The sequence below is a fragment of the Plectropomus leopardus genome, chromosome 2 (assembly GCF_008729295.1).
Source record: "Plectropomus leopardus isolate mb chromosome 2, YSFRI_Pleo_2.0, whole genome shotgun sequence".
NCBI classification, from domain to species: Eukaryota; Metazoa; Chordata; class Actinopteri; order Perciformes; family Serranidae; genus Plectropomus; species Plectropomus leopardus.
In genome coordinates this window covers 40,823,666-40,842,311 of record NC_056464.1, presented here as the reverse complement: position 1 = coordinate 40,842,311, position 18,646 = coordinate 40,823,666, and positions in this window count along the sequence as shown.

Here is an 18,646-nt window from a genome sequence, read left to right as displayed (position 1 = left end):
AAAACAAATGTAACAGTCGAGGAGATGAAGCAGAAGGCAGCCTGTCACTTTATTTTAAGCAGCTGTTTCCACACACAGATTCACACTCAGTGGCCGTTTTATTAGGTACGTCTGTAATATAGTCTCATTTAACAGTTTATGGCTTTATTAGGCCTCTAAGGTTCAGTTTGTCAGCGTTAAAGAGGTGTTTGTTAGGGTTCAAGCTCTGAAGGATACAAACATTTTTTGGATTTGGTGTCTCGGAGGGTGATTTGCTTTGATGAGCTTTCTCCTGGGCTGTTTTTGCCTTCTGGCTCACTTCCCTCTTTTCCGACAGGCCAGCCTGTCTCATTCTGCAGTCGTCAAATACCGCCAAGTTTGCAGTGATTTCGACATACGTTTCTGTCGCCAAAAAACACCTTTTGCAGCTGCTGGGTGGCGTCAGCTGAGAACACGGCCAGGTGGAGCCTGTCGTGTCTGCATGATACTCTGCTGGATGGCAACACATCAAAGTGCTGCTGGTAACGACGTATTATAAGGAGCAAGAGGGCGGGTGGGAGAGGCGAGTGATCCAACAAACCTCGGACTTTCATGCAGGAGTCCGGTGTTTGCTTCCTGTCTAATTGTTGTTTGTGCGTTTGTTGACGTCCCGGTGTCGGTCGCCTTGTGCTGTTGTTGCCTAAACTTAACCACGTGCAGTGTCATCCCACCATGTGCTTGTGTTGACATCATGGCAGCAGCATTGTGGAGCGTCACGACTGTGTTTGTTGGAGGGGCATATGGTCGCTTTTTATATCGTCTTTCTGATAACAGCAGGAGGGCGACCTTCCAGATGTTTTTTATTGTTTTTATGCTTTTCTATTGATTGTTGAGAGTTTGAGGATGCAAGACAAGTTTCTGTGAAAACAGACATTTAAGTATCATCTCATCTTATATTATTATTTACTATAATGTTAATATCATCTTTTGTGTCTGTAAAATTAAAGAAAATGTTGTGAGGAAGCGATTAAATAAAGCAGAAGACACTGAGTGGACGAGAAAGAAAGAAATCCAGAGACAAACACATAAGAGAGTTGGACGTGTGTCAGACAGGCTGGAGGGACAATGATGTGTGACAAAGACAGCTGATGAGACAGAGTTGGACAGAGACCACAGAGGAAATGTGTTGAGACAGAGAGAAAGACGTGTGAGAGAGAACAAGAGATGAAAGCTGAGAGACATTCAGAGACAGAGAGACAGACAAAGAGCCAACTGGCCGTCTCACTGCAGACGTGATCGTTGTGTCAATGATCTGCTCCTCACCAAACCTCCTCCTCCTCCTCCTCCTCTGATACGGTGGCAGGTCCTGTCTGTCAGTCTCCCACATGCAGACAGTCACACACACGCACGCACACACACACACACGCACACACGCACACATGCACACACACAGTTGTCTCTGTCTCTTAGAGACTCGTACTGAACCCTCACATTGATTTTCAGGTCTGAGTTCAGTCTCTAATTGAGACGTCTCTGCAGTCAAACAGTCTTTGTTGTGACTTTTATGAGCTGAGATCAGTTTTCTTTTTATACTATTTTCTAACTTGTTAAATATCGCAGAGGTCCCTCACTTCGGGCACGAGGTCAGTCACGTCTTTGCCGCATCGGTGTCCTCCTGCATCTGTTGTTTAGGGACGGTGTGTTGATTTATGTCCTTTATAGGTGTCTTTTCAAAATAAACTTCTCATTTTGCAGGAAATGAGCAGTTTCTGTTGGTTAGATGCATAGGTCTTTTTCAGAATAAACTAACATCTGTAAAACACCTAGTTTATTTCTTTGTGCAACAAAAGCATGTGATTAAGTTTAGGGAACAAAAGCACATGGTTTAGTTTAGGGAACAAAAGCACATGGTTTAGTTTAGGGAACAAAAGCGCATGGTTTAGTTTCTGCAACAAATGCGGTGAATAAGTTAAGGGAAAAAAGCGAATGTTAGGTTTAGGGATCACAAACATGTGACTAACTTTAGGGAATAAAAGCCTTCGGAACAAAAGCATGTAGTTAGGTTTAGGGAACAAAAATCTGTGTAGGTTTCTACAACAAAAGCTGGTGGTTAGAATTAGGTGTCTAAAACGTTTGGTGAAGTTTTGGGAACAAAGGTGGAAAGTTAAGTTTTGTTTTTTAAGTTTTGTTAAGGTTTAGGGATTAAAATCGGGTGGTTAAATTTAGGAACAGCAGCGGGTGGTTGGGTTAAGGGACCAAAGCATGTGATTGAGTTTGGGGAACAAAATAAGGTGGATAGGTTTCTGAAACAAAAGCATGTGACCCAGTTTAGGGAACAACAGCACATGGTTAAGTTTAGGGAACAAAAGTTGGTAGTTCAGTTTAAGGAACAAAAGCACATAGTGAGATTTCAGCAAAAAAAGGCATGTGCTAAAGTTTTGGCAACAAAAGCAAGTGGTTAAATTGAGGGAACAAAAGCATGTGTTAAGATTTAGGGAACCGTGTAATTGACTCGTGTCACCTGCCGTTACACGGTGGCAGATGTTAAACCGTAGCAGGCTGCCACAAATAAACTGATGTGATTTGGAAACCCTGTGTTGGCTTTGATCTGCAGCCGCCTGGCAGATATCTGCTATCTGCGCTTCTCTGGACAATTATTCATTTAGATTTATTATTTTTGTGCAGATAATAGAACGAGGTGAAAATCTAAAGAATCTCAAACTGGTTACACTATGTGAGGGGAGGCATAAATGTCTGAACCAAATAAAAATTCAATCCATCCACTCGTTGTTGGGATATTTTACTGGAACCCATAATATGAAGCTGCTGGTGACGGGTTTTTGGAGTCAGGATCAGGTGTTTTATTCCTCTTGATGTTTCTCTAAAACTGTGTGCCGACCAACAAACTCTTCTCAAGTGAAATCAAAGAAAAGTGATGATGGGCTGCACATGAACTTACATAACTGGAGTTAAATCAGGTAACTTGTGTTTCACGTCGTTTCATCAGTGAACAGGAAACCACTCCCTCGCTGTGTTTATGTTGTTGTGGAGAGCGAGGCGGCGATGAACACGGGGGTTTGTCTTTGTTAGATGAGAGTTAAACGGAAAAAACAACAGTCTCTTTCTTCGGTTTCCTCTTTATTGTTGTCTTTATTATCAACAATCTCTCTTACATCAGAAACCTGCAGAGGAAATAAACAACGAGCAGACGATCAAATGGCTACGACGCAGCGATTCAGAGGCAGAAATGGAGCTTAAGAGAGCCAAATCTGCAAATGTGAGTCCTGCACTGCAGTCCTCTTGTCTGACTCTTGTAGAAAGTGTTTGCTTTGACTCAAGATTAATTTCATGACCAAAGAGACAGAGAGTTAAAACCCTGAATTATGTTCAATGACAATTTGAACTATCACTATAGCTTATAGTCTAAAGTTCATTCAGGGCGTGTTCAGCTCCACTGCTGCTGGTTAAATGGTCCATAATCTGGCTGCAAAGTAAAGACCCAGAGGTAAAGGGGCTGTTTTAAGTCCTGCAATTGATCATAAGTGTGTTTTTGGTGTAACATGAATTCAACCAATCAGAGTGTTATCTCCACCTACCTTTAAAAGTCAGGTGTGTCCACCTGCTGCACTGCTGTTTAAATGGCACACCAGGCAAAGTGGAGCACTGCAGCAAATATCGAAACTACTTCTGTTTCTACACGTGATGTTTGAGGTTTCCTTCTGTGTCAGCTGTTCACGCTCTAGGATGCCGTTTCTGTGATGTCAACAAATGCACATGCATGAGCACAAATCCACCAACATAACACACACGGCAACCAACACGGACCGTCACGGTGGCTAGGTTTAGGCAAGAGAGGCACATAAGTTGTAGAAAAAAAACACATCCACAAGGGAATCAAACCCCAGACTCCCGCACCAAAGTCATTCGTTGTCACCTGCCCTTTAAGTGCACTTGCGGTCTTTATATCATGTTTACCGTTAGCGTTATTACCTGACGCCGTCCTTCAGCAGTCCATGCGCACACGACCGGTTCTGTCCAGCTGCGTTCTCAAGTGGTGCCGCCTGTGCACGTTGCATGTGGACGCGTCCAACACTGTCCGGCCGCCCGCCGGTGTACGATAACAACTCCACCGCTTCTGTCGGAGCACATTCTCATCTGAAGTCGCCCAGCCACATTTCGGTTGGATGAAGAAGGCGTCTTTTGGCATCACACTCGTACTCCAAAAGCACTGATATAGCAACATATTTGACAAGTTTGGAGTGAGAACTGACTGAAACGGTGTTTAATCTGGATTTAACGTGAGACACAAGGAGTGAAGTGGTTCTACTCAGTCGCCTCATTAATCATAGGTGTTTTTGGGGTGTGACGTGAATTCAGCCAATCAGAATATCATCTCCCATCCCCTTTTACAGCACACTGCTATTCACGTGACAGATTGATGGGACGTTTAAGCAGCTAAACTAAAAGCTGTAGTTCTAAACTGAACAGAGGGAACAGAAGTAAACTTCTAGCTTCTGAAATAATCAGTGAAGTTATGTTGCTTGTGTTCGGGTTGCAAGCCTGTCACTGCACGTCTCTGTTGCTAATTGTCTAGAAGTGAATTGTTTTTTTGTTTTTTTCTGGATGACTGTTTGGTTGGATGTGTTGTTGGTTGGATGTGTTGTTGGTTGGATGTGTTGTTGGTTGGATGTCTGAAATAAGGTCTGTGGTTAACAGAAGCTGAAGAGACTTTCACATTTTACTGTCCGACATAGAATCTGTCAGTAAATCGCCCGCTGTGAACTTTGAAGCTTTTAACGTCATCACGGCGTTACAGCCTCGCTGCGGTGGAGACGTTCAGTCATGTGACCGTGGTGTAGGTTGCTTATAGCCTAACGTTAGCTTTTTACTTCTGCTCGATTACATTCAGCCTTCAAAAATCCTTAAAGTGGTGCTCATTTGTGAAGACTGTCTTGCTGAACAAAACCTGTAAGTATCATAAATGTTTGTTTAACACGGAGCTTATTTTCTGCAATAATCCAAAATCCAATGGATAAATCCCACTGACTTTTTGCAGAGGAACTGGGGCGATGCTAGCTACAGAAAAACGTCATCCACTCTATGGCAAGCTTTTAACATTTAAGAAGTTGCTCTTATAGAAATCCTAGATATCAACAATAGTTGTTTGCCTTTTTGAGGTTGAAGGTTTCTTAATTCGTACCCAAAGGTCAATTTATTGAGCAGGTGGGAAATTTAGCATACAGCAAGACATCACAACAATGCAGATTTAAAGGACATTACAACAAAATGCATTAAAACACGCATGCTGACTACACATAGTAAGGAAATGTTGGAGGTATAGCTGTCGTTAGGCAACCTTAACATGTGTTTAAGATCTGCACAGGCACTCACACTTCCTGTCCGAGCAGGCTGAACCACATCATGTTTTCACGGTCCGTGGCTTCGGTTCATCGAGTGTCCTCCGTGTTTCGGGTCAGTGGCGGTGGGAGCGTCTGACGGAGGGCGGATAGTGCAGGAATTCCTGGGGGGCTGAGTCTCGCATCGCAGCTGAGACGGAAGCTAGAAATTCCAGCTCACTGAGACATCTACTTTAATTTGGACTCCATCAATGTCCTCTTCGATAGCCATTACCACCGCTGATGCGAGGGAGACAAGGAGAGTGGTTTGGGATCAATGGTCTGATTACAGAGACGGAAGGAGAGTCTCTAAAATGTGTCCTAAAGAGCTGAAGCCTTTGAGAGCTCCTTTAAGTCATCAATGAATGGAGTGTAAATACGCTAAATAAGAGTCTGAACGTCAGTAGACGAGTGCAAATTAAACGGCCAAGACAATTGTGTTAATGCTTGTTTTTGCATTTTATGAAGGAGGATAATTACTGAGGATTGTGGCTCGTTTAGGGGCTAAACACATTGAATTCAGCGTTAACACCACAGCGAGAGTTTGTGCCAATAAAATAGAATCACTGCAATCTTCAAACTGCAATTTCTGATTCGTTTGTTTGTTTGTGAACAACATTGACACATCTTCAACTGTTACGATTTTTAGATCAATGCGATAATTCATCAGGAGTCTTTGTGTTTGTGTCACCCTTTGAATGTCAGTCCAATATTCTGTTTTTAGCTCTGTTTTTGGTCTCCACCCCCTCCTCAGGTGCAGTACAGTGACTTTTTACGGGACCTGAGAGTTCTGTTTGGGTCGGGTGAATATTACTAATGCGGTTAGGTCTATTATAGATCTACTGTCTGTGTTGGGTAACTTCTTGTTTGTTGCTGGTGTTTACGAATGCAATACGTTGGTTTGTGGACGGCAACTTTGAAGCCTTGAGTTTGGCATTTTGACCATCGCCATTTGTGTTTTTGGAGCTAGAAGTGACTATTTTTGGATGAGAGGATAGATCTCACTCCCAGACTGAAGCACCGCCTTACAGACAGCCTGTCACTCTCAGCAGCCCCGCCTTTAACCCTTTCAAACCTGAGCAAATTGGCTGGATATCTTTCAAAAACAACCTTAGAAGAAAATGCCATGAAAGTGTAAGAAGTTATACTTAGCATGTAGTATATTTAAAATAATTCTTTTTATGTGTGGGTTTTTTTTTTCATCTAAAAAATCCTGACTTTTAAAGGGTTAAAATTCTGAAAATTCTGAATATTTGATATTTATGATAAGGACTGATGTTAGTTAAAAGAATAAACTCAGTGAAAGTAGAAAATCATATTAATGTATAATATTTTCTAAAGCTTGATTTTGAAAAGCGCATTTTGTGCTCAGAGCGATACGAATGTGTTTGTGTGTGTGATATTAAAGCAGGTACTAAGGGGTTAATAATGAGCTGAAAGTTACTGAGTATCTGCGAAGATTCAGTTGGTTTTTCTCTGCAGCTTCATCAGTCTGACTTGCATTAGTCTGAATGAAATTTGCGACAGAAAATCCAAACTTTAACTGATTAATAGAAGATTCAGGAAAAAAGGAGAAAGTCTGCATGTATTATTCTTACTCCGTGATGCAGAGACATTATACAAAACACATGAAATGTATCGTTTTTTTATGCCTTTCTCTGAACAGGAAAAAAAGGAACATCTTATGATTTTACAAACTTGGTGCTGAATGCTAAAATTTAAATCCACATTCAAAAACCCACTCAGCCTTTCGGAGAAATACATTTGTGCAATAAGAGCGGTGTTCTTATTGCACAGACGACTCTGCTGCTGAGAGCATCGATTGTCTCGCTTTATATTTAAGCCGTGTCGGATCGATGAGGGAGATTTAGAGCGGCTTGTTTTTATGGTGAAAACATGTAGTCGGTGTGTATTCAAGCATGTTGCAGGAACACACACGCACAAAGCAGGCTTGTATTTACTGAGTGGTGTGTGTGTGTAATTCCACATCACACACACACACACACACACACACACACACACACACACGTATAGAAATTAATATAAATAAATACAATGGTCAGATTTATGGAGGCTCTTCACGGTTTCATGTGTTCTTTTATTTCGTGGAGCTTCTCGTACGTCTTCTTCATGTCGCTCATCACTCGACTTTATCTTTATAAATCTCACGAGTCTTTGCACGTTAGGCGCAGTCACATGACGTGCGTGTACCAATGGACATTCTCTAAGGCAGGGAGACTCCACTGCTTTACTTGGGGGCCACATCTGCAAAATGACAAGGGGCCAGGGGGCCAATCGCAGCAGCCCCATACATGTTTCTAGGATTTGGGCACATATCTAGGATTTTAGGACATTTCTAGGATTTAAGGACGTTTTTAGGACTATAGGATTTTACTTGGATTTCAGGATGTTTCTATGTTTTCAGAACTTTTCTTGGGTTTTGGGCTGTTTGATTTTAGGACGTTTCTAGTATTTAAGGATGTTTGTAGGATTTGGGGGCATATTTATGATTGTAGGACATAGGTTTTCAGAACATTTGTAGAATGTAGGACATTTCTAGGACTTTAGGACATTTCTAGTATTTTAGGACGTTTCTGGGATTTTAGAAAATCTCTATAATTGTAGGATTTCTTTGTTTTCAGAACATTTTTAGGATTTTAGGACCTCTCTAGGATTTAGGGATGTTTAAAGGATTTTAGGATGTTTATAGCTTTTTAGAAGAGTTCTAGGACTAACAGACTTTTCTAGGATTTCGGGACACATCTTGGATTTTAGGACATTAGGGTCTTAGCTAGGACCTCTGTCACTTTTTTTGATCAACAAGTTTTATTTTGATGCTGTTTTATGCACTCTGACGCCTTATAGATACTAAAAGGACAAAAACAATTCAAAGTGTGCATCACTTTATTTTTATTGTGAATTAGAAAATGTTTGGGGGGCAACCAGGGACCATTTTGTGGCCCAAATTTGGCCCCTGGGCCCGATTATAAGCTGAGTATCGCTGCTCTAAGGCCATGCGCACACATCAGCCTCTTATTTCTCACACTCGTGTTCATAAATGCATGTGTTGAACCTTAATAATTTGCATGTGACCTGAACAGAATGAGTTGCGCTGCACGTTGATTTCTCCTCTGGGACGACATCACTGATGGTGACGGAGGAGCAGAAGCTCCGACACGCAGACAATCCAATTCTCAATTTAATGTTGTAATGACACGAGAGGAGAGCACGCTCATCAGCCAATCATTTTGTCAGCACGGCCTCCAGAGATTCTCTACGCCCTCAGTGTGAAAATACACACACACACACACACACACACACACACACGCGAATCCTCCTGCCGTTGAATTATCACATAAATACATGTTTTGCACATCTCGCTGAATGCTGTTTTAGATTGCCCATTAGCAGGGTTTATTTTATTTATTTACAGTGTCTAATTGAATGAAGCTAAATAATAATTTGAGTATGCTCATATCTCGTCCCCGGAGTCCATTTTCTTTAGAGCTGCGATAAATTAAAATGCAGATAGTCAGGTTGATTTGATCCCGAGCAGAATTAGCTGTGTTGGTACGTTCCCTTCGCTGTTCCTCATCGCCCCGGCACAAACTGTTCAGAACCTACTAGAGCTTGGTGATTTGATTAAACTCCAAAAGGGCAGAGAAAGTGTTCATCTGTAATGCAAAGAGAGCAAAGTCACCACTCAGACAGTCGGGAATTATCAGAGTGAGCAATGAAAGGCAGGTTAACCCTTTAAACCCTGAGCAAACTTCTTTCAAAAACCAAAAATAAACAAAACACAAATGACCCCAAAACTAGCAAGAAATTAAAGAAAATTTAAAAAAAAAAAAAAAAAAAAAACAGGAAATGATGCAGAAAAAAATGCTTAAAAATTATGATAATTTTGTAACATAATTTTTTAAATATGTAATTCTGATGAAGTTGGCATTGTACGTTTCTGCTAAACATGGAAACATTACATATATGTTATTATGTAATGGATACAATGCTATGGTTATCTTGTGACGAGGTTTAGCCACAAAATCACGTGAATATCAGGGTTTTCCTGTCACATTCATTTATTTGTGGCAGTCTGCCACAATTAATACCTCTGCTGCCACAGATAGATTTTTCTGTTTTTGAAGATAGACCGTTCATTAAAAGCACTGTTGAAATATGTATTGTTTGGTTATTGGTTGCACCACACTCTCGGAGCACAGAGCATACTCTGGGTACAGACGGAGCAGCAGAACAGCAGGTACACTGAAAGTGAAACTTTAAAAGTTAGTAATTACTCTGCAAGTTAGTCAGCTGCTTCTCTTATCCATCGATCTGATCTGATCTGATCTGATCTGATTGGATCAGCAGATCAATTATCGATTCTGCAACACAAACTTTGCAAACTGCTTTCCTGGAACTATCCCAATTCTAGCCGGATTGCGATTATATCCCAGTGTATAAATTAGCCAAAGCAATCACCAGAAAAAAATTGGCATTGTACGTTTGTACGTTACATGTTTTAGGTTTAGTTTATTTAAAAAAGGGACAGTGCAAATGATAAATGGACTAAAATTACAAGGTCCTGCAGAATTCACAGGGATCTGCTGAATTTGCATGAATTGTTTGCGATCGCAACATCGTGAAATCCTGGAGAGACAGATATGAAATGGACGGACCGTGAAAATTTAACATATTCATGGTTTGCAGAAACAGACCGACATGACTTCTGCTGCCTGGACTGAAATTAGCTCGACATAGCAGGCGGAGGACCAGAGGAAGTCTTCCGCAGACTTTGGATCACCGGGTTCGGGGATCTGACTGACAAAGCGCATCTCTTCTGCCTCGCTTCAGCTCGCTCCTGTGGGGATCTCAGCGGGGAAGAGGGTATGAGCACCGTGTGGCCCGAGGAGTCTGAGCGGCACTGAACACTCTGACCATGGAGGCGAGGACGCCGAGGAGTCTGGGGATGATTTCCTGTCAGCAGGCTCATCATGGATGACCAAACTCAACAGCATAAACATGCACAGGAATGACAAGCGGCGGCAAACTGGACCAGAGCTGTTATCATCACGTCACTGCAGAGATTCACATGACTCTCATGAATATTCGGACTCGCTGCTAACTTGTCCCACATCATACACCTGCTGCCACATGATGATCTCATGATCTGCTTCACACGGCTCAGAGCTGAAGAGCTTTAACTGTGTGTCACGGTGACACCAGACTGCTGTGACTTCCTGTTGTCTGTAGAACATCGGCATACACCTCAACATCCTGTTTTGGGCCACGTTTAAATGAGCAAAATGGAAAAGTCTTTCCTTTGCATATAAAAAAGATCTGTGTTCATATGATAGCACTGTGAGAACGATCCTCGTGTTCACAGATCCACAAAAACAACCGAAAACGCTGTAGTCTGCACACCAGGTCAGTAGTTGGCGGTGTAACTTTGTAATGAAACACCATAGAAGAAGACCATGCGCCTGCGCATAAAGGCGTTCTTCTACAGAGCGGCGAGTATAAACTAACACGAAGACGATGGCGAACACACAAGAACTTTTTGTCCTCCAGCTCACCGGGGCTGTTTGTCTGAAACGTGATCAGAATCAGAATCAGCTTTATTGGCTAATTATGCTGACACAAACAAGGAGTTTGATTCCAGTTGGCTTAAAAAAATTAATAAAAATATTTTAAAAAAATTTTAAATTTACGTATGTACAAGCCCTAATTAAATCAATTAGTGATTTGTGATGCGTGAAGTGCGGCTGTGACATCACCGTTCTCACAGGATCATCGCCAGTTTCCACGCGGTCACAGAAGAGGCGGCATTTTCACACGATCACACTCTGGAACCCAGTTTCAAAAGTTTCCCATTTGCAGGCCCCAAAAACGCTGTTGTCATGTGAACGAAAAGCCAAACCGAAACTAAAGTTTAACATGTAAATGTGCCCTCAGCCTCACATGTCCATGCTTCTCCCACACGATGCACGGACATGTCCAAGTTTAAACTCCAGTGAAAACCTGTCCGCTCCTCAAACTTTTACATTGGAACTGAGTCCTTTTTTGACCTCTTCTTACATTGTGGGCAGCTGCTTTTTAAAGTTTGCAGACTGGCTGCAATTTGTGCGTTTGTGGCAACCTGGATGGTTCTGGTCATCGATGGCTTCTGGTTTTGGAATGATTTTGGTGATCTGTGCCTTGTAGAGGTGCATTGCATTGTTGCATTGCTGTTTAGTTGCATTGTTGCTTTGCTCTGCATGATCCATGCATTCCAAATTTTATTTCCTAATCTCTCACTTCTTTGATCCTGGGTTTACTCAACAGTCTCAGCAGGTGGCGTCCCTTTCATGCATGAATATTAACCCCTAGGGCGGGCTTTAATATTACACACACTTGTATGGGTCTGCGTGCTTTTCAAAGTCAAGCTTTTAGAAATATACATTAATATCATTTTTACTTTCATTGAGGTTATTTTTCAACCAAAATTAGTCCTAATTATAAAAATGAAATATTGATTAATTTTCTGAATTTTAAGCCTTTAAATGGCAGGTTTTGTCATGATGCCACTATGTTTTTATATATATATATATATATATATATATATATATATATATATATATATATATATATATTTTTATTTTTTCCAATATACTGGGATATGCATTTTTTATTTTTTATTTTTTGCTGCTGACAGTCTGGGATATGTCAGTGTGTGAGTGTAGCTGCTGACAGTCTGGGATATGTCAGTGTGTGAGTGTAGCTGCTGACAGTCTGGGATATGTCAGTGTGTGAGTGTAGCTGCTGACAGTCTGGGATATGTCAGTGTGTGAGTGTAGCTGCTGACAGTCTGGGATATGTCAGTGATCAGCAGCTACATTGACTGTGACAGGTCACCTAGTGGAAATAGCATGTATTTCCTCCATATGCCAAATATGGTCAAAATGACCTCATCAGGTGGAAAATAGTCAAAATGACAAATTCAGAGTCAAAAGCCCAGAATGACACCCAGAAATAATACAAGTCCTGTTTTTCTGCTCTGATGGCTGTGGGATCAAAAATGTCAGTTTGAATGGGTTTCAATGGAGCATTTTTGGACCTGAACAGTCTGAATGTAACTATTTAGTTTCCACAGTGTATTTTAGACTTATTGTAGGAGCTGAGCTGCAAATTCACTGATTACACTCAAATACACAATCTGGACTACATTCATGTGCATGAACTCAGCCAAAATTAACAAAAAAATGAAAAATGAAAAGGGCGTAAGATGCAGCAAACAGTCCCTAAGGGTTAAATATTTAATGTGGAATATATACAGAATACACACACACACACACACACACACACACACACACACACACACACACAGAGGAGGGCTGACAAACAAACAAACAAACAAACAAACACACACATCCAAACGCAGCCTCGGGGCAGAGATTCACAGACTGTCTGTGCATCGATTGCCAATTAATTAAACATGCATTATCTTGTGCTGAATTTACATAGCAACACACACACACACACACTCACACACGCACACACTCACACAGAAGGGTTAAACAGCTTTGGGGAAAGGTCAGATTTAATTACATCCAATACTTATCCCTCTCAGAGCCCTGAAACAATTACAAGTTAATGGAGGAAGTCACAGAGAGCAGCTTTCTGAACGACGCCTGAATAATAACGTGTCGTGTGTGTGTGTGTGTGTGTGTGTGTGTGTGTGTGTGTAGTTTCAGGGTGCACAAAGCAGTTTTTTCTTTGCCTGTTTGTGTGTGAATCATGTTTTTCCATATGCACTTATCCATAAATGTGTTTTGAATGCATATTTCTCTTTTTGTGTGATGCAAAGACATTTGTCTTTGTGTGTCTGTCTGTGTCTGTGTGTGTGTGTGTGTGTGTGTGTGTGTGTGTGTGTGTGTGTGTGTAATGTACACACGGCCTCCTTTATGGCTCGTCTCTAATAGCCGAGTCATTTCAGTGGAGCCCAGCCTCCCTTTTATTCTTCCTACTAATCACTCGCAATTGCCCAATTAAGCCCCCTCACTTCCACAGAGCGACACCCCGGATGTAATGAGCCCGTCATAAGAAGCCACTCGCTCTCAATCAAAGCCCCACGCTGCGATATTTCTATGTCTGTAATTACATCCACACGCCATGCATGACAATTGGCGTATTTGTGGAGAAAAACACAAGTTTTGGGATTCAGCCCGAGCGAAACGCCCGAGGCAAGGTTGGACTGAATTTGAGGTTTATAAAGTTTTAGGTTTCTCGGTTTGTTTCTGAGTGTTCAATTAATTGTGATGCAGCTGCAGCGTATATTGTGTAACTCCTGAGAGCTTTGCTCGTCACATATTTCATCTTCAGGACTTCTCTTCTTGCTTGCACCCTTGAAATAAGTTTTAGATGCTCTTAAAACAACCAGTTCTGATCTTCTGCGTCCGAGGCTAATGTTTAGTTAGATTTTTTTAAGTTGCTGCAACATGATTTATAAGTGGAATTATATGTTCGCTGCTTCAGTAAGCCAGTTAGTCTGCCTTAACTTGATCATCACAGAGAGGATTTTTCCAATGATGCAGTCAGGAGTTCTGCACGTTCTGTTTCATGCTTAAGAAACTTTAGCAAACTGTGTTGACAGAAAGCAGTTAGCAATTTAAGACACCGCCCAAAAATTTGAAGGAAACGAGTAAAAAATAATAAATAAAATAAAATACAAACAAGAACATGACCACACAAATCCTTAAAAAAAGAAAGAGGTTTAATTTTTTTCTGTAACGTATTTTTTAAATTACATTGTTAAAATGATTATACATACCCTTTTCTGAAAAAAAAAAGTATCTAGAATTTGTTTGAATTTCCCTTTTTTAAAACCTAATTTCAGGTCATTTTCTTGTCACCGTTTACTAATATCTTCAGGTAACTCATTGCCTTTTTACTCGTGTTTTTGAAAGAAAACAAGCTAATTTTCTTGGTTTTTAGTTTTAGATCATTTGTTCAGATGTCTCAACCCGGTGCAATGAAACTGATGTCAGTTCAGGTTTCAAGGAGTTAAGAAAATATAAATATCACAGACTAATTTGCATCCAGCAGAATGCAGATATACATAGCTTCATATAATAATATAAAAATAATTTCTTGCTAATTTTTTGGGTCATTTCTTGATAAGGTGCTCATTACCTTCCTACCATGTTTTTGGAAGAGATCAGGTTGATTCAGTCACAGAGGAGAGACAGATGGACAGCAGCAGATGATTTACATCAGTCTCAGAGTTGGGAGTGGAGAAGCAGGACTGAAGGAAATAAAGAAACTCTCCCTGAACGATGTTTCCCCGGAGAGCCGGACCTGCTTTGTCCTGCAGACGTGTTTCGGTTTGAGTCGGGCAGAGTGTGAGCCAACTCCTCTAAATCAAGTCACCGGTGTCACTTTGCAGCATCCGTCTCTGCTGTTTATGTCCCTTCCTGCGCTGATATTTATGTGTCGTAAATGTCCGCGCAGTTTTTTTTCTGTCTGTGCTCAAACTGATTCACAATAACCAGAAAGTGGCCGTGCAGTAAAATCTGGACTGTCGGCTCATTTTAGGTCTTTTGTGATGAAGAGTGAGGTGGAGAGGAGGAGGACATCAGCTTTAACAATGATACGTGGCTATTTGGCAAATATTTGTTTTTCTCCCTTAAAATCATCTCCTAACTTCTTATCAGGGTTCTCTGGGTCATGGAAAACCTGGAAAGATCATGAAATTTCTCAATCATATTTTCCAGACCTGGAAATATCAGGAAGCTAGTAAAAATAATTTGAAGTTTTAGGAAAAGCAAATAAGTGTAATAAAGTCAATTACATTAATGTAACATAATGGTGAATTTATGTATTTATTCAGAGGAGGAGCATACAACTTTAAATGTCTGAATTTAGTATTAATATTACTGCCATTTTTTAAAAAGAAAACACAACTTTGGAAGACTTGTTTCCTTAAAAAAATGTTGGGGATTATTTCTTCATTTTTGTTTAATTTATGGTGATTTTTATAGAAAACTTTTTTTAAAAAAAAAAAGTTTTTGTGATTAATATAGATTTTTTCTTTTATTTGAGTTTTTTATTTAAAGAAATGTCTCATATCTTATTTTTCTTAAGAAAAAATGTGTGGAAGGCATGTTTTCTTTAAAATGATTTTAATGGGTCTTTTAAATAGAAAACTTAAAGATTTGGGGACTTTTTTCTTCTTCTTTTTGTCAATTTTTAAAGAAAAGAGAAAAGAAAAGAGTTGGCAATAGTTTTTTGATTTGTAGTTTTATTTTTGGGCACTTTTTTTCCTTTAAACTTTTTAATTTTTATTGTAAATTTTAAAGAATTTTTTTTGTTTTCTTTTCTAAGTTTAAGAAAAACCTTTAATAACGTCTGGCAATTCTTTTCTTTTTAAAATTGTTGGCTACTTTTTTTATCTTTAAATCTTTTTGTTATTTTCTATAGAAAACACTAAAAATGTGTCTGTTTTTCATTTGTTGTCATTTTCAAAGGCATGTTTTGTTAAAAAATTACCAAAAAAAACAACCCCCCATTTATCACAGCCAGAAACTGCAGGAACAGAACTTATTGTTGGATTTTCACGTTTCTGACGGCCTTCAACACGGATGCTGAAGTTTGAACAGAGTTTGAGTTTCGTATGTTAAAAAAACAGAAGGCAGAAACAGTTGGTTTTAATTCTTCAGCAGCTCCTCTGACAGACGCACAGAGACGCCGCCGAGCCTCTCGGAGGAAAACACTCTCAGAGTCACACATCTGTGACGGCATAACACTGCGAGGCGGCACGGCGCCGCTGTCGGATCCAGCTGCTGAGCTGACCTACAGTGACCCCGGCTTGTTCCTCTGCTGGAGGAGGATTTCTGGAGAGCGCGCTGAGCAGAAAAGCGAGACGGAGGGAAATGGATTACCTTTTCCTCTCGCCCTCACACTGTGAAGCTGGAGCTAAAGCTGGAGCTAAAGCTGCGGCCGTGCTGCGCCCGAGGCCGTTCTCACCGTCCGCAAAACGCTCACTCTCAACCTCAAACACCTGAACCAATCAGAGCGCAGCTACAGCACACCAGGAAGGACGATTAGCATCACCGTGACCTCCTCCGTCCTCACAGCCGACAGAGCTGCAAACCAAACACACTTGAGCGTCTCCTCACTCTGTTCAGACGCGGATACCTCACATTCCTGTCTTCATCCATGAGCAGGGAAATAACGGCTCAAATGTAGGCTGAGCTAAAATTTTTAAGACAACATATTTTCATTATGATATAATATGTCCGACAGCCGGCGCCAGTGCGTGGACATGTCCGACAGCCCACTCCAGCGTGGACATGTCCAGCGCGTGGACATGTCCGACAGCCCGCTCCAACTGGAGCAGTTCCTGTCATTGCGCGTGATCAGGTGGCTGTTAATAATAATAATAATTATTATTATTCTTATTATTATTATTATTGTTGTTGCTAATTTTCAGGTAATTTTCTTTTGCTTTTTGGAGGGTCATTTCTTGTTTTGCTCATTTCCGTCTTCCCTTTTTAATTTTTTTTTTTTTTAATCAAGTCAGTTTCTCCAGGTTTCAAATGGTCAATGACCATCATGAGCGGCACGTAGGACGCCAACCCCGCCTCTCTTTCTGATACATCTCCACATCAGTTTCATTGTTGAACCTGTTTAGAGCGCCGTTTCACTGCTCCGATTCCAAAAACTGTAACGACGCCGACCGGATGCAATGATTTGTGTCCCGGTTGAATTGTTGAGCTGCCGCTCTGCTTACAGCAAAAAATCAGGATAGAAAAAAAAGAAAAAAGAACAGCTGAGATTTGTAAAAAGTGGATGTTTTCAGATTGACGACAGCTGCAGTTTAAATACTGAATGATGTCATCGGCTCTCCAATCAGCATGCAGCGATTTGAGTCCAATCATAAGACGCCACCTGTAGCTCATCACACACACACACACACACACACACACACACACACACACACAGCAGAGGGAATAAAGAGATCTCTGATTAAAACACCAAAACGAGTTCATCACACAGAGAGAGGGCAGCTTTCTGACATTTTAGGGTGTTTCTATGATTTGCGGACATTTCTACGATTTAAGGCCATTTTTAGGATTTTACATTGTTTCTCAGAATTTAGAACATTTTTTTAGGATTTTAGAATATTTCTACGATATTAAGACATCAGTGTCTCAGCTGTGTCCTCTGTCAGGGGTGTGGGGGATCCTCCTCTGGCTCTTTTTTTGATCAACAAGCTCTATTTTGACGCTGTTTTATGTCTCTGACACCTTACGGAGACTAAAAGGACAAAAACTATTCATAGACTCAATCACTTTATTTTAGAAAATGGTTGGGGGCCACACGGCACCCTGTCAGGGGCCAGATCTGACTGCAGTTGAGTATCACTGACCCACAGTCATAACATGAATTTAACATGGACTTCTCTTAGTTTTCTGTGTTTGAAATTTGTATTTTCAGAAAGGAAAATGTTAAAATGACTCCAGAGGAACACTGTGTGCGTGTAAACACGGGACTGAAGCGTGTTCGTGTCCGGATGACAGTGCTGTCAGGTGGAGGTGAAGTCTAAATGTCTCTCTCTGTCTCTTCTGTCTCCACCCTGTGAACCTTGAGGGGCGCTCACTTCAGAGGAACAGATCGATAAGGGGCACTTCAAAGTGCTCTTGGATCCGACGGCTGCTTTGAGAGATGCAGGAGGCAACAGTGCTTAATGTGCACGAGGGATCCTCCTGCATCAGCAGTCAGGGCCGCGCACCAGCTTTAAAGACACCCGTCACAGGGAGGAGAGCGAGACAGGGAGGGGTGAGGAGGGGGGAGAAAGGTGAGCCTGGGGCCAGTGAAATAGTGTAGTGAGAGAAACAACATGACCTGGGTGCAAAGATCTCAGTTCTGGTGTTGTCCTGGTTTCTGCTCAACATAAACAGGGTTCCAGTGGTCATGGAAAACCTGGAAAAGTCATTAAATTCAACAATCACATTTTCCAGTCCTGGAATAATCATGGAACTCTGAGAAATCATTGAAAGTTTTGGACGAAAGGTGTTTGTAATAAATTAGATTTCATTCATGTGACATTAAGGTAAATTTGTATTTATTTATATAAGTGAAGGGCATACAACTTAAAATGGCTTTATTTAGGATTTATTTAACAGACAATTTTTAAAGAAAACACTCCTGTCAAACCCGCAGGCCTGTGGGTTTGGAAGGCATGTTTTCTTTAAAACTTTTTTTTTTAAGAATTTTTTGCGATTTTTATAGAAAACTTCTGAGTTTCTTTTTTT